Source organism: Rhinopithecus bieti, unplaced genomic scaffold (genome assembly GCF_001698545.2).
Source record: "Rhinopithecus bieti isolate Rb0 unplaced genomic scaffold, ASM169854v2 scaffold_33652, whole genome shotgun sequence".
In the NCBI taxonomy this organism is placed as follows: Eukaryota; Metazoa; Chordata; class Mammalia; order Primates; family Cercopithecidae; genus Rhinopithecus; species Rhinopithecus bieti.
Genome location: NW_016814761.1, coordinates 852,902 through 868,282, shown reverse-complemented (window position 1 = coordinate 868,282; position 15,381 = coordinate 852,902). Strand labels below are relative to the sequence as shown.

The following is a 15,381-nucleotide window of genomic DNA, read 5'->3' as shown; positions in this document are numbered from 1 at the left end:
CCCCTGACCACTGTGGCCAAAGTCATCGTCTTCATCACTCTGTGTTCCGTTTCCATTCATTTTTCTCCACAGCTCTCTCAACCTGAAACTGCATTCAGCATCCACTTATTGTGTCTCCCCCAACTAGAATGGAACTGCGTGGGGGCAGGAACTTTGTCTGTTCTGCCCAGGACAAAATCCTCGGCACCTAGAACAATGGTCGGTACATAATAGATTCATTCATTCATTCATTCATCCAACCATAGCTTAGGAATGAATGAACAGATGAACACCCCTGAGAAAAAAAATGCAGTGCATTCCAGGAATGATGGCTTTCTGGATGGTTCATGCGGCAGGATGGTTAAAGCTTGGTCTCTGAAGACTGCGTGGGTTCCAAATCCCAGCTTCATCACATTGTGGCTCCTGGGCTAAGTATACCCTCTCTGGGCATCCGTTTCCTCATCTGTAAAGTGGAGATAATCACAGCCCCCACCACAGTGAGCTTCAGGGAGGAATAAATGCATTAATGCCCAGCAAGTCAATGAGGACAGTGACTGGCAGGCTGTCAGCACCCAAGGTTACGACTTTTGCTTTTGCTATTGCTACTCTGCAACCAAATTTAGATAGTGGTAGAACAATCAGGAGGCCCTCTTGAATGGGATATTTGCACAGAAGAGGTCCCAGACAGAGTGTGTGTGACATGGGAGCAGAAGACCTGGGTTTAAGCCAGGCTCTGCCACTCATATGCTGTACAATTTCAAGGAATGCACAACTTCTCTGCCGATTAAGTCAGGGCCAAAGTACCAGTCCCAGCCTCACGAGGCTGCCACGACGCTCCACATTGGATCAGCGATGTGAACGCAATTTGGGGAAGACAAGGGAGTGAATCAATGCATCACATCTATTAGTCACTACTTTTGCAAAGCAGCCAAAGTCAAAAAGCCAGGGTTCAGAGATGCCGCCTCCATCACAGCCATGGAGCACCCAGATCCCTTTGGAGACGTCAGCAGTACTTTCGAAGCCTCAATTACAAGGGCTGGGAGTGTCACGGACCTCTCACATTTTGGTCACAATATCATCCAAAAGCTGAGGGTGACACTGGGGAAATTAGAGTAATTACTCTGCAGGAGGGCAGGCCACGGGAAGTTGGCTGCTCTAAAACCTGGGGTGAGATTTAACTCCCTGGGAGTTGAGAGAGGTCTCGAGGGAACCTCTGCATCGCATCCTAAGACCCGGGAAATGGTACCCATGCCAGATGTAATGAACCCACGGCTCATCAAACCAGGCAGGCAGGAAAGCCTGATGGGTAAGAGCACAGATGTCAGATCAGACCCGTCAGCGCTGCCCTGCCACGGGCCGGACGTTGTCCTGACAGACTTCACATTCCGGGGAGTGGAGACAGATCGTGAATAAGTGAGTGCATCAGACATTCATAGAGAGCCGGTGACATGTGCCACGAGGGAGCAACAATGACACTGTGTGGAACAGAGCCAGGGCTCTGGTCAGACCTCTTAAGAGGGGAAAACTGAGCTGAGACCTAAGAGATGCTACAGAGCCTGCCATGGAGAGGGGCTTGGGCATGTTACCTCACTTCCCTGGGCCTCGGTTTCCTCACCTGTCAAATGGGTATGTTATCACACCAACTCCATACGGTTATTGTGAGTGTCTGATGAGTTAATGTGTAAAAAGCACAGGGTCCTGTCTGTAGGTAGAGCTCAAGCAGAGGTGGTTTGGAGGCAAAGAGTGGGGGACCGTCAGGCCTCCGTGCTAGGCGCTCTCCTAGGCACCAGGACACCACAGTGAACTAAGGCAGATAAAAATCCCTGCCTGCGTGGAGGTTACTCTTTAGTACACATGGCCTGGACAGCCAAGTTGACATGTTTCTCTTCCTCTAGGCCCACCACACTCAGGGACCCAAAGGAGGAAGGCCAGCCCCAACCTGCTCCGCACAACCCCAGACCCAGTGATCCTTGCCTGCTCATCTCAGGGAAGTAAGCGTCCAGCACCTCCAGTTGGTGCCATCTCCCCACAAGCTGGATTCCAGCAGCATCCCTCCAACTCCGCTCTGGCTGGAGCCCCCAGCGCTGCACAGTTGGCACCTGGGACTTGTGTGTCATGGTGGCTTTACCTGGGTGGATTCCAACATCTCGTGTCTATACAGTCTCCCTACCCAGACCCAGGGGCCCCAAGCCAAGTGCCATCTTGGGCCACTGGGCAGGGACATAGAGAACCAGCGACTAGGCCATCTCCAAGGGAGGCTAAGTGGAGAGATGGAGAGGGAGACGCTGCAGCCTGTTAACACATCAGTTTCTGTATGAACTCCCCTGGGGAGCCAGGCGGGCAGAGCTGGAGGAATGAGGGCCTCGAGACAAGTGGAATTTTTTTAAAGAAATATTCAGCTATTAAAACCCAGGCTCTCAGGCCACATCGGGCATGCCATGTGGGGCTGGCAGATCATCGGCAGCTGGGACTTGTGTGTCATGGTGGCGAGACAAGGAGGACGAGGCTGAACCCAGTAAGCACCAGGATGAGAGGTGCTGTGGAGGGGCCCCCAGGAGCTCAGGCTGCTGAAGTCACAGCATCACCAACCCTACCTCCAAGGGTACCCAGGGCTGGAAACTGCCTGTCAGAACCTCATAGCATTCCTGACTATGCCTAACAGAGCAACAGGAAGAAATATTGGGCTGGAAGGAAGCGAACCCCCAGTTTTCAGGCTGACTTTATGACCAGTCCCCCCTGGCTTGCCCACTGGTATTCGTCCAAGCTTTAGGGAGGGCCAACTATGTGCCGGGCATGGAGCTAGAGGGTCTCTCAACCTGGGCACTGTTGACAATTGAGGCAGGATGATGGTCTGCAGCAGGGGCCGGCCTGTGCACTGTAGGATACAGAGCAGCTTCCCTGGCCTCTACCCACCCCTTGGGTCACACCTAACGCCAGCCCCACCATTGGCCAGAAACTGGACCATAGCTGCCCACCAAGGGGAGGGACCAGCCAGAGGCTTCTGCCTCTATGAAAGAACCAGCACCCCCACAGCCCCCTTCCCCGCACCCACCAGGGCTTCCCGAGCCCCGCTCAGCTCAACACAGAGCTGCTTTCCAACCTTTGCTATTCTTGTCTGGGACATATTATCAAAAATAATGATTATCATGATAGAAGGCACTAGATCAATCATTGTCGCAGTTAGCCCATTCAGTAAATGGGAAGCTGAGGCTCAGACCTGCTGAGTCATCAGCTGGTGCTGAGTCATCAGCTGGTAAAGCATGGAGCTCCATCGCAACCCCTGTTTCCAGAGGGCCAACCCCTGTTTCCCAAGGGCGGAAGCCCCCACTGAACACTCACAAAACCTGTCAGTCCCAAGGCTCCCAACCGCTCATCCTTTTTTGCAGAGGGAGAGAACGGGGGAGAAAAAGACTAAGGAACATTTTGCCATAAGCCTTCCCCTGCCCCAGGTGCCAGCAAAAACTCAGAAATCCTCGGAACCCTCTCGTGGAGAGGGCCTGCGGCTAATGAGGAATAGGAGGGGTAAAACGTAATGAGCTGCTTACAAAGGCTCTCAAGCCAGCAGGGGGATCTGCAGCCCTCCAATTCGTCAGAACCTCCTTCCAGGCTGGAGGCAGGGGACACAGGGGGGACCAGGGGTCCCGCAGAAGTGGGGAAGGCGGTTGAGGGACCCCCTCCACCCCGAGTTTGAGATGGGAAAGCCAGTGAGGTCACACACATGTGACTAAGAGGGAACCAGGGATGCCAGTACCTCCGGGGAGCCTTTCTAAAGACCACACCACAAGGCACCCCCACGCTTCCCTGTCACTTGACTCTATGGTCTGAAAGCGAGGTCACAGGGGCCATGGGCCAGCTCGGGGCCAACACAGGGGTGCATCAACACAGCCCACACACACTCCCACTCCCCAGCCTACCTGGTTTTAGACAACATGAAACCCAGACAGAATGAAGCCCTCAGCACGATGGAAGCCTTCCAAAGACAGAAATTCCATAGCTGTCCCAGAGCCCGCAGTGTCTGGGGACCCACAGGCCAGGCTTTCTCATCCTGCAATGAGGTGTGAGAGGAGGGGAGAACGCCAGACACCTAGGCCACTCTAGCCCAAAGGTCTCAGTCCAAGAGACATCAACTTGCCACAGCAAGGCAGGCGCTTCCCCACCGCTTTTCCGAGCCTGGCCACCAAAGGCGAACAAGGAATCAGAGGCCTGCTCCTCTCTCTCACACACACACTCCTTTCATCATTGCCTGGGCCCCACCAGGCAGCCCTACCATCCCCACGGACGCAGAGGAAAACCGAGTCCCCAGGAGGCCACGCAGAAAGCGCCAGAGCTGGGAGCCTCTCCACTGCCACCTGGGGCCCACAGCTCAGGAGTCACCGGGGAACAAGGCTTGGGGGGGCACCAAGGAGGCCACCCACACAGGCCACAACCTGACCAGAGAAGCTTGGTTTTTCCTGCAACCCCACCACAAACGCCGGCCCCTAGGCTCCCGCCTGCAGCCCAGGCCCCTTGGGTCGGGAATCTGGGACCAGCGGCTCCACATTGCACAACCACTGCCAAGCAGTCACACCCAAGCTGCCTGGCCAAGAGAAAGGGACCCGCAGTGAGACCTACCTGCCAGGAGGCGAGCCAGAGCCTCTGGAAGACTGAATTCTGACGGCTCCTGGCCCAGGTGTGAGCCTTTTAACAGCTGACTCTACGGTCTTGAAAGCGTGGCCGTGGCACCTGGGCCTCTGGTTTTAAATGGCCCAGGGGATGGGGCCTGGTCTGTGCTTGATGGAGCAGTGGTCAGGGGAGGAACAGAAAGTAGCCATCCTTCCTTTCCGCGTGGACCAGCGACAAGACCCCTGGCCTAGCAGTCAGTGGACCTGCCACGAAGGTGCTGCAGGACCTCAGAGTCTCAGGCCCCAGAGCCCCACATTTGAAGGCTCGGACTCTCTGGGATGGGGTCATTCGTCTCCACCCTGGGTCCTGGGGACTTAGTTATGCTGGACTCCAGGCAGAATTTCCAGCACCTACCATCTCACGGCTCTCCCCAGCCACCAGGAGGCCACGTTTGCTCCCAAGTGGTCTTGTTCTCAGTATCCTGAGTAAGGTGAAGGTTAGGGGTTGGCCTTTTGAAGCCACATTCCTCCAAGAAAGCAGGAGCATCTGAGATCCAGGTGACCTCAGGTGAGCACATGGACCCACCTGAGATGAGGAGAAACCCACAATGTGGCCTCCTTCGCTAGATGCTGGGCGCATTAGAGTTGAGTCATGTGTTAAGAATAGGGCCAGGTGCGGCGGCTCACACCTATAATCCCAGCACTTTGGGAGGCCAAGGAGGGAGGACCACCTCAGGTCAGGGGTTCGAGACAAGACTGGCCAACATGGCGAAACCCCGTCTCTACTAAAAATACAAAAATTAGCTGGGCATGGTGGTGGGTGCCTGTAATCCCAGCTACTCAGGAGGCTGAGGCCGGAGAATCACTTGAACCCAAGAGGCAGAGGCTGCAGTGAGCTAAGATCGCACCACTGCACTCCAGCCTAGGTGAAACAGCGAGACTCAGTCCCAAAAAGAAAACAGAACAAGGTTGGGCCCACATACCCAAAAACCTGCCTTCCCGTGTTCCTTTGGTAATTAATCGTCCCACTTTAAAGTCGAAGCTATGGAGGCCTAGCAAGTTACCTGGGTGGATCACACAGAGTCTGTGCCAACAAGAGCCTGGCCCAGGGAGACCGCTGCCTGCATCCAGTAAGCGGCCCAGCTCAGTCCCCGGGGGTAGAAGAGAGGGAAACAGGTAAAGAAGAAACATGCATGTATTAAGTCCCTGCTGCATGCCAGGCACTGCGCTAGGCCATTTTGCATCCAAGATCTTTCTAAATGCCACAATGGCCAGGCACAATGGCTCACACCTGTAATCCCAGCACTTTGGGAGGCCGGGAGGACTACTTGAGCCCAGGAGTTTGAGACCAGCCTGGGCAACCATAGCAAGACTTTGTCTCTACCAAAAAAGAAAAAAAAGATTTTAGCCACACTGACCCCCATCCCCGAGTTTGCATACAGTAGCTCCTCTTTCCTCCCTCTGCAGTGAAGCACCCACCGCCACCAGCCTGGCACATTCTGGGCCCAGACAGGGATAGGGGCCTGGTTCCCTCCAATAAGGACTTGTTCTACCTTATTTAAAAGTCACTGCTGCACATAATTAGAGGCACTTACCCCTCGGATCCATCTTTCTCCTCAGAGCAGTTTTATAGCCAGTAATAACTCTCGTAAATTCCTCAACAGATGGAAATTTTATTTGACTAATCATGGCCGCTTGACTTGCTGGGGCCCAGCAGCTCGGGGCTTGGACAGGCAAGATGCCAGCTGGGGTGATTGTCAGGGGGTTGGGCAAAGTGCCCAGAACCCAAGGCCACCTTGGCCACCCACTCCTCTGAGGGATGCCATAAGAAGGCATCAGAAAGTGCCTGGCACTGCACAGCAGTGGGCAGCTGTGCCCCACCTTCTGAGTCCAGAGATGTCTCTGAGCAGGGCACCAAGACCCTTTGCCACCCCCCTGGGCTCTTGGTCTGTGAACACATAATGGCTAGCACCAGGGAAAAGCTGGGACATCCTGCCTGAAACACCTAAAAATGGCAGTCCTGTTGGCTGCCACCACTGTGCATCTGCTCCACACCAGCCCCATGCCAAGTACGCCTCATGCATCATCCCACTCAGTCCTGCCAACGATCCCATGCACGCCTGTGAAAAACCCATTTCACAGATTAGGAAAAAGGCGATGGGGCAAAGTCCCACACCGAGTCACCAGTTTGAGCTGCCACCCTCATCTAGGGAATTGAAGACTGGCATCTCCCCTCCTATTCACTCCTTCTAAGATCCACATCAAATCCATCCGTGTTACTTAAAAAAACAGACCCACAAAACTTCCAGCAGCTCCTCGGCACCCTCTAGACCAAGTGAAAGCCCTGTGGTCTGGCCTTCCCAAAGGAACCCCACTCAAGGTATTTATCCAAGAGATACAAAAACGTATCACACAAAAAAGCCCGTCCACTCAAGAATACATGTCGCAGATTATTCATAATAGCCCCAAATTGGAAAACTGTGGACAAACTGTGGCCAGTGTGTACAACAGGCATCACTCTGCATCCTATCAGGAGGGGGAAGCTGGGCAGTCATTTGAATAGGTAAGTTTAATATAAAGGATTATTAACCATAACAGGAGATGAAATTAACAAGCAATTGGCTAGAAAGAAGGAAAGGGAACTCTGAAGAATATAGGTTTAGGAGACAAAAGGAGCAGCTGCTACCCCCCAGGGCTGAAAGAGAACCTCAGAGGCAAGAGTCCCCCACCCCACCCAGTGCTGAGCTAGAGTATCATGCAAACGCACCTTCTCCAGGGCTGATGTTCAGCCCTCAAGGAAGAGAATTCTACTCCAGTGCTACGGCAGAGCCCCTAAAGAACAGCTCCTCAACTTGACCTGAGAAAATGCCCAAGGAGGAGCCTCCACCCAGAAACAAGCATCTTCCCGCAAACACCCCTGAGGGCTGATATCCAGGCCTTGCTGAAGACAGTATGGCTGTGCCTCCCTACATGGGAAAAAAAAAAAAAATGCTGGTCTGGAGCACACCAGCAGAACTTGCAAGAAAGCCAACCTGTAGAACTTACCAGAAATCTGCCCTGCAGGGTGCCACAAAAGCTGCTTACAGGTGTCTCACCCACTACAAAACTGCCTAAAAGAAGGTGCTGCTGGCCTCTGCTGAGCAAGACAGCAGCCAGCACTGAGCAGCTGCACGTGCTGCAGGAGCAGGCCCTGTGAGCAAGGGACAACCAGGAAGCAGAAGGTCCCTGCTGCAGAGGCTCCCCAGCGCCCTCTACTGGCAAAGCCCAGCTTGCTGCCTGGACAGGGAGAAAATTTAAAGGGCCCAGATCCATTTTCACCAGGCAGGCAAGAAGGGTGATTGGACACAGAAAAGCAGTAACTGATAACCAGAAAAGGCCATCTCTTTGACTACTTGCCTTCCATATGACTCCTCCTGCACACCACTGAAGTCCTGTATAACAACACAATGGTGTATTTCTATCTAAGAAGATATAGTTATCACTCTTATAAGTTCTCACTCCCCAAAACAAGGAGACTAACAGGCCCAGGAGTTGTCCTGGACTATATTTATTACGACTTAAATACCAATCACAGTTCCATGGAACATTCTGTCACCTAAATACTACAAAGTCGACTTCCAAAAACTTGCATATAAAACAAAAATGGGAAGAAGAGAGAAGAAAATGGATAATCACCAAGTGTGCTTACTCTAATTGTTTATTCAGGAGCTCAGAAAATAACTTCAGGGTGGTCATGGACCAAGCAAATCTACTGTGAGTCAGACTACAGCTAAGACTCTATCCCTGACCATCACAAGCCCCACTTTGACTTATGAACCAGAGTGGCATTTTAGATCCCCAGGAACCAGCATCAGTTCAGAGTGAGTGCCAAGTAACTCCACAACTGTCTAGGTACGTCCATTTCCCCATTATTCTGGTAAATGGTCACAGGTCCCTTTGGAGGAAGATTTGGAGGAAGATTTACAATAAGTATTTATGGCAGATGCAGGCTCCCTCCTCAAGGTGACCCGGCCACCCAGGGATTCTGGGTCTGTTAATTAACTCAGGGTCTGGAAACTGGATGCGAAGCCATGACTGTCAATTGCCATGTTTTGGCTACTGGGTCTAGAACTTTCTATCACATATAAAAATACATGAAATAATAGTCTAGTAGGCTGCCCACTTATTTCATTCCCAGAAACACTCTGATCAATTCGCTACCACTAAAAATCCCAATGGGCAAAGGCATTCTGCCAGCCCATACATTCCTGCTACCCTTTCCAGTGTGTGCCCACCTTGTCCTTAACAGTAAAGTGCTGCCCCTTGGTCTCTGCTACTCCAGGACCCCCTTATCCCCACTGAAATCAAGGAGCCCATCTCAATGGAGGCAGCCTCTATATTCACAGTGGCCTACAAAAGAGAGCAGCCGCCATGCATTTCAAGGACAAAGGGGCTCCCTCACTAATGGATCTCTCTATGTCTCTGTCTTTGGGTCCTTCTTGTGGGACACAGGTGGTGGCAGCAGGGGAGTGCAGATTAGACATGATACATGCAGTCCAACATTGCGGTCTCCCCAAGCCTTTGGATTCCCTCTTCCACATCATGACATCACAACCCTCATTAACTGCAGGTTACTGTCAATTCCAAGTCTTAGTCAACCAACCAAGCTGCTAGAGCCACCTCCAGCTGCAGAAGCTAACAGCCAAATTCAGAACCTCTAATGAGTGTGCCCCTATTAAGGCATTCAGCCCAATCTAGTGTTACATTCTGCCTTTCTGGTTCTAAAACCCTTAGAATCCACTCCCATAGGCGTCACCACTCTTGTCATTCTTTTTCTGTTTCCTCCTAGGTCCGTCTGTACCCATCACCGTGGAACATGCTGAGATGTGACCACAGCTAGGGTCTAGTGACAACAGCAGGTGGCTGTGGTGAGTCTTGAGAATGGGCATCACCTTTCAAGACATCTGCCCCAGCCGAGATTATCACAGGGTTTCTTAACAGAGGAAGACCAGTCTCCTCGGGCACTGAGGAGGGCAAGGTATTTCCACTTGATAAGCTGAGGGACGTGGTGGGCTCAGAGTGACTTGCAGTTTAGGTTGTCAGTTTCATCAGAGTCCAACAAATGTCCCCACTCCATGTTTCAGGACCCCATTCGTTCACGATTCATGCCCTAATTTGTCCAGATGTGATTCCAGCTGTTGTCATAATTCAACAACCAGCATAATTAAATTTGTTGTTTGATTTTCAGCAGTATCAGCCCTGTGGCTGCAAGAAATAAGAACTTCCATAAGGGCTGCCACAGAAGCTGTCTGATTCTCAGACTGTGGCTCAAGGAGAGAGTTAATGGACCTGGGCTTGTCATTTTCTATGTCATTATCTACACATTTGTCAAATTTTTATTATATTATTAATTTTTAGAGATAGGGTCTTGCTCTGTCACCTGGCTAGAGTGCAGTGGTGCAATCGTAGCTTACTGCAGCCTCGAACCCCTGGGCTCAAGCAATCTGCCTGCCTCGGCCTCCCAAAGTGTTGGGATTAAAGGCCTGAGCCACCATGCCTGTGCCTGGCCTGCCTACACATGTTTTAAATAGAGCATTGTATCTGGTTCCTTGAAGACAGAAGCCCTCAAAAGGATCCATCCCACCCCACAGTTCTCACAGTCCTCATTATGGTCACACAGTCAAGTGCAGCATCACTCTGGTTCCCAAGGGAAGTGCCTCAGGTGGCATTTTGTCTTAACCACAAATGATAGACTGATTAATTTTAATGTCACCACATGTCTTGAGTAACTAGCATCCCATTTCCCATTGGCAAGGAACTTTCCACTCAAGCCCAAAATCACCAAAAAACCAATTCCCAAATGGTACCTCTGTGCGTCTATCTCCTGATACGTATTCCTGACACCAATTCTGTATCAGTTTGGGTACAGTTAAGGAAAGGAAACCATACAGTGATTTTTACAGGGAAAGTTTCATATGAAGAATTATTAACTTATAACAGAGGACTGAATTAACAAGAAATTGACTGATAAGGAGTAAAAAGAATGATAATTAATACAGAAGCAGCAGACACAAAGAGTGACCACAACCCACAGAGCTGAGATGGAGCCTCCAAGGACCAGACCCCGCCCAGAGCTGTGATAGCCCCCTGCTAAGAATCCCCCACACCAGAGCTGGATAAAGCCCTCAAGGAGGAACCTCTCAAGGCCAAGATGGAGTCCCCAAGAAAGAGCCCCTGGGGGCTTTCATATGTTCCCCAAAGATGAGTCCCCCACCAGAGGTTAAAAAAAAAGTTTCCAAGAAGAGGCCCCCAAGGCTGAGCCACAGCTCCTGGGAGGAACCCCTATTCAAGGAATAAGGTAGAGCCCCAAAGATGAGCTCCCAGAGCTACCAAGGAAGGGCCCCCCGCCCGGCCACCCAGGGCTGTGATTGATCCCCCAAGGAAGAGTTCCCTCCTAGGGCTGAAATAAAGTCCACAAGGAAAAAAACCCTGAGGCTGTAGCAGAGTCCCCAAGAAACACCCTCCTGCCACCTGTGGCAGAAACAATGTCCTCAAAAAAAAAAAAAAAAACCCTCCCAGAGTTGAGGAACAGCCCCCTACCCCAGGACTGAAATAGAGCCCCAAAAAGAGACCCCGACACAGAGATAGCAACCCAAAAAAAGAGCCCCTTACCCCAGGGAAGGGATCTTCCACCAGGTTGAGATAACCCCCCTTCAGGAGGTGCCCCAACAAGAGGCTAAGCTAGGGCCCCCAAGGTAGGACCCCCCCAGCCCCACACATGTGGCTGAGGTACAGCCGTTATGGAAGTCTCCTCCAAAAGCTGAAATCAAGTACCTAAGGAAAAGCTCTTGGGCTGAGGTAGAGCCTGTCACCACCCCCCGCCCCCCCACAAAGAAGTGTCCCACACACACACCCTTGGGGGCTGACATCCAGGCCTTGCTTAAGAGGGCATGTCTGTGCCATGGGAAGAAAAAAAAAAAAAAAACGGGGCCACAGCCAGCCAAAGCTATTAGAAATTCAACCTGTAGAACTCACCAGAAATCTGCCCTGTAAGATGCCACAAAAACTGCTCTCAGAAGCAGTGTCTCACAAGAGGCACCCACTGCAAAACTACTCGAAAAGGGTGCTGTGGGAGCTGCCGACCTCTGTCGTGCACTGCAAGCGCCAGCACGAGCGGCTGCACGTGGTGCGGGAGCCTACCCTATGAGCACGCGGCAAGCAGGAAGTGGAACCTCCCCGCTGCTAGGGCTCCCCAACGCCCTCTACTGGCAAAGCCCAGCATGCCCGCTGGCCAGGGAGAACATTTAAAGGGCCCAGATCCATTTTCACCCAGCAGGCAAGAAGGGTGAATGTGGAGCAGAAAGGCAATAATTTGATAACCAGCAACAGTGAAATATCAGCAGTGAAAAAGAAAATAACAACTGATACATAAAACAACATGCATTAATCATATACATATTATGCTGAGTAAAAGAAACCAGACACAAAGCAGCACAATCTGTAAGTTTCCACTTATATGATGCACAAAAGTTATCTGAAAAGGAATTTGGAGGAAAGAGACTTTAGTACAGAAAACAGTTTGCAAACTTGGAGATGCACCCTCCACTGGAAAATGAAGGGGAGTTCCTGAGAATGAGGGGAAGGATCAGGTTTTACAGCAAAAGTTCCTGCCCAGGTTCCCAATCAGATCAAGCTATGCAAATGAAGGATTGAAACTTGCTTAGTTCTGATTGGTCAATACAGCTGAGCTCTGATTGGTTAATACAGCCAGGCCCTGATTGGTTGATATACTTGAGCCCTGATTGGTTGGTTCAGGTGAGCTGGGAAAGTACCAAAGATAAAAAGGTACAGGTTTTCGGGAGAAATCAGGGTACTTATGTGAACCCTAGTCAGCAAGTGGCTGCTTCACGCTATTTTAAATTTAGGCCCACTTAGCCATTCTGATTTGGGGGCAGGGGGGTAGTATTTATTTCTTTTGTAGAGAACAGTGTCTTGCTATGTTGCCCAGTCTGGTCTTAAACTCAGGGGCTCAAGTGATCCGACCACCTTGGCCTCCGGAAGTGCTGGGATTACAGGCAAGAACCAGGGAGCCTGGCCCACTTAGCCACTCAGGATCCATCTTGAAGATCTGGCACTTTCAGGTTCACATTTGTTCACAATATGAAGTTCAAGAACAGGCGAAGCAACCTACAGTGACAAAAATTTTTTTTAAAAATACAGGTAGAGATGGGTGTATTTTGCTGGAAGGCGGCACAATGGAATTTTCTAGGGCAATGGAAATACTCTCTATTGCAATTGGGGTGCTGTATATATTTGTGAAAGTTCATACTGAACACTAAGATCTGTGTGTTGCATTGTAGATAAATTATACCTCAATTTTTTAAAATTAGCCCCCAAACTTGGTTTCAAATCCAGTCACTGTGTACTACCTGTATGCAGTGGGTGATATGGTTTGGCTTTGTGTCCCCATCCAAATCTCACCTTGAATTTTAATAATCCCCAAGTGTCAAGGATGGGGCCAGGTGGAGATCATTGAATCATGGGGGCTGTTTCCCCCACAGTGTTCTCATGATTGTAAGTCTCACAAGATCTGGTGGTTTTACAAATGAGAGTTCCCATGCACAAGCTTTTTGCCTTCCGCCATGTAAGACGTGACTTTATCCCTCCTTTGCCTTCCAACTTGATTGTGAGGCCTCCCCAGCCGTGTGAAACTGAGTCCATTAAACGTCTTTCCTTTATAAATTACACAGCTCTGAGTATGTCTTTATTAGCAGCATGAGAACAGACTAACACAGTGGGTAAACAAATATTCTTGAATAAATAAATGCACACATGAATCACACATTCTTTTTGCTCTTCTCACATCAAATTTCTGATATTTCCCCCAAATTACTAATCTAGTGGCCTGCTTTTCTGGGCTCCCGTAGTCCTCTCCTCTTAGTCCAGTTGCAGCTTTTATTACACTAATGTTAGCTTCAGAGAGGCAAAAATCTCTGGTTCTACCAGAGAACCCAGCATGTCTTAGTGCTCTGTGCCTGACACTCTTTTCGGAACTCTCATATGACAATAATCTATGTGGTAATTACTCCTCTCATCCCCATGTTACAGATGAAGAAACTGAAGTATAGTTTGTCCCAGGGCCCACACTCTTTATCACTTTGTCTTAGAAGTCAGACCGTCCTAGGTTCAAATCTCAGCTCTTCCACTTACTAACCATGGGTCTTGGGCAGGGCAACTGACTGATGCAGGGGAGGCAAGCCCCAAAGCAGAGCTTAGCCCATGAGGGTTCTTGGCTTCCTCCAGGAAAAAATTCAAGGGTGAGAAGAAAGTGTAGAAGAAAGCAGAGCTTTATTGAAGGGCCAGTGTTACAGCTCCAGTCTTTGACTGCTCCTGCAGAGCAGGGCTACCCACAGGCAGAGCAGCAGCTCAGGGCAGTCTCACAGTCATATTTATACCCATGTTTAATTACATGGAGATTAAGTGATGGTTTATACAGTAATTGCTAGGAAAAGGGTAGTAACTTTTGGGTTGTGAGATCATTGCCGTGGAAAGGGGTGGTAACTCCTGCATGTTGCCATAGCAATGGTAAACTGACATGGCCTACTGGTGGATGTGCCTTATAGAAAGCTGCTTTGCCCCCTCTGTTTTAGCTAGTCCTCCATTTGGTCCAGTGTCCAAGCCCCACATCTGGAGTCAAGACCTGCCTCCCACCTCGTGATCACTCTGAATCTTGCTCTACTCATCTTTGAAATGGGGATAATAATATTTTCTTCTTGGGTTGTCTTGAGGTACAAATGAGCTTGTCCACATAGAACTTTTAGCAGCGTCCACCCCAGAACAACCACTTACTCTCAGTAAATGACAAATTTCATCTGTTCTAAGACACACATTTTCACATTTTCACATCCTTGAAATCAAAATGTGTCTTACAACCGATGGATCTCATAATCTCCTTGGACAGTGACAGTTGTGACAGTCGTCATTGTCTCTGCAAGAGCAGACCTGGTTCCAACTGTTCCCATTGTTGACACTTCCATGCCTCAGCATCAAATAGCTCTTTCAGTAAGAATAAAATAAAAATATGATGGGCTAAGAAAGCATCGTGCCATACTTTAGTTCACAGCCACTTTTCTTTCTTAGTGGTAGATAAATTAATGGTGTGTCTTCCAGCTTAGGTTTGATAGAAAGCAGTACAATATTATTAGCATAAGTCTGTAGCCCACACTGTGGGTGACTGGATTATTGTGGCCTGTTCTTCCTGCTTCCCTGTTAGAGAATTAGGCATCCCTGCTTTTGCGATATGATTGTGCAGTGCCTCACATCAGAGGAGGCAAAGTGTATTTCCCCACCCCACTGATGATGTAGGCCTTGCCCATGTAACCTGCCTCCATATGTGAGCATCAGGACAGTACCCCAGTTCTAAGATGAACCCTTAGGAGACATTGCATGTTCCTGCCCAGTCATGAAAACAGGCCCTGAGTATTTTTCTTTTTCACTGGTGCAAGGAGAATAAGAGACAGCTGAAGCCAACCTGGCCAACCGGCAGCCTGACGCAGGACCACCCCAACTGATCCAGCCAGCTGGGAACAAGAAGGATAACTGCTTGTGGCTGCAAGCAACTGAGATGTGGGAGGTAGGGGCTGCTTGTTATGGGGCATTAGCATAGCAGCAATAGCTAATACACTCACTAAACTACAGCTGCTTTAAGGGCAAGGCTCGTGGCTCGTTTATCTCCATATCCCCAGCATCTAGACTGGTACCTGGACATGGTGGATGTGGAGGGCACAGGAAGAGACCAGGGAAAAAGGCAGGCTTTGGAGTC

The 15,381-nt window shown here is 50.2% G+C and overlaps 1 protein-coding gene across 2 annotated transcripts in view; it reads right to left on the bottom strand.

The window, feature by feature from the left end:
- The window catches only part of ACTL8 (actin like 8), a 74,314-nt gene extending 62,662 nt beyond the window's left edge, over positions 1 to 11,652 (bottom strand). Inside the window, exon 1 of one of the 2 annotated variants that reach the window (XM_017852023.1) lies at positions 11,595 to 11,652. The gene's annotated coding sequence lies outside the window, so the exon portion shown is untranslated. Of the gene's footprint in view, positions 1 to 6,175; positions 6,235 to 11,594 lie in introns of those variants that run through there. The other variant, XM_017852022.1, reaches the window with a different exon arrangement.
- Positions 11,653 to 15,381: the final 3,729 nt, after the last annotated feature.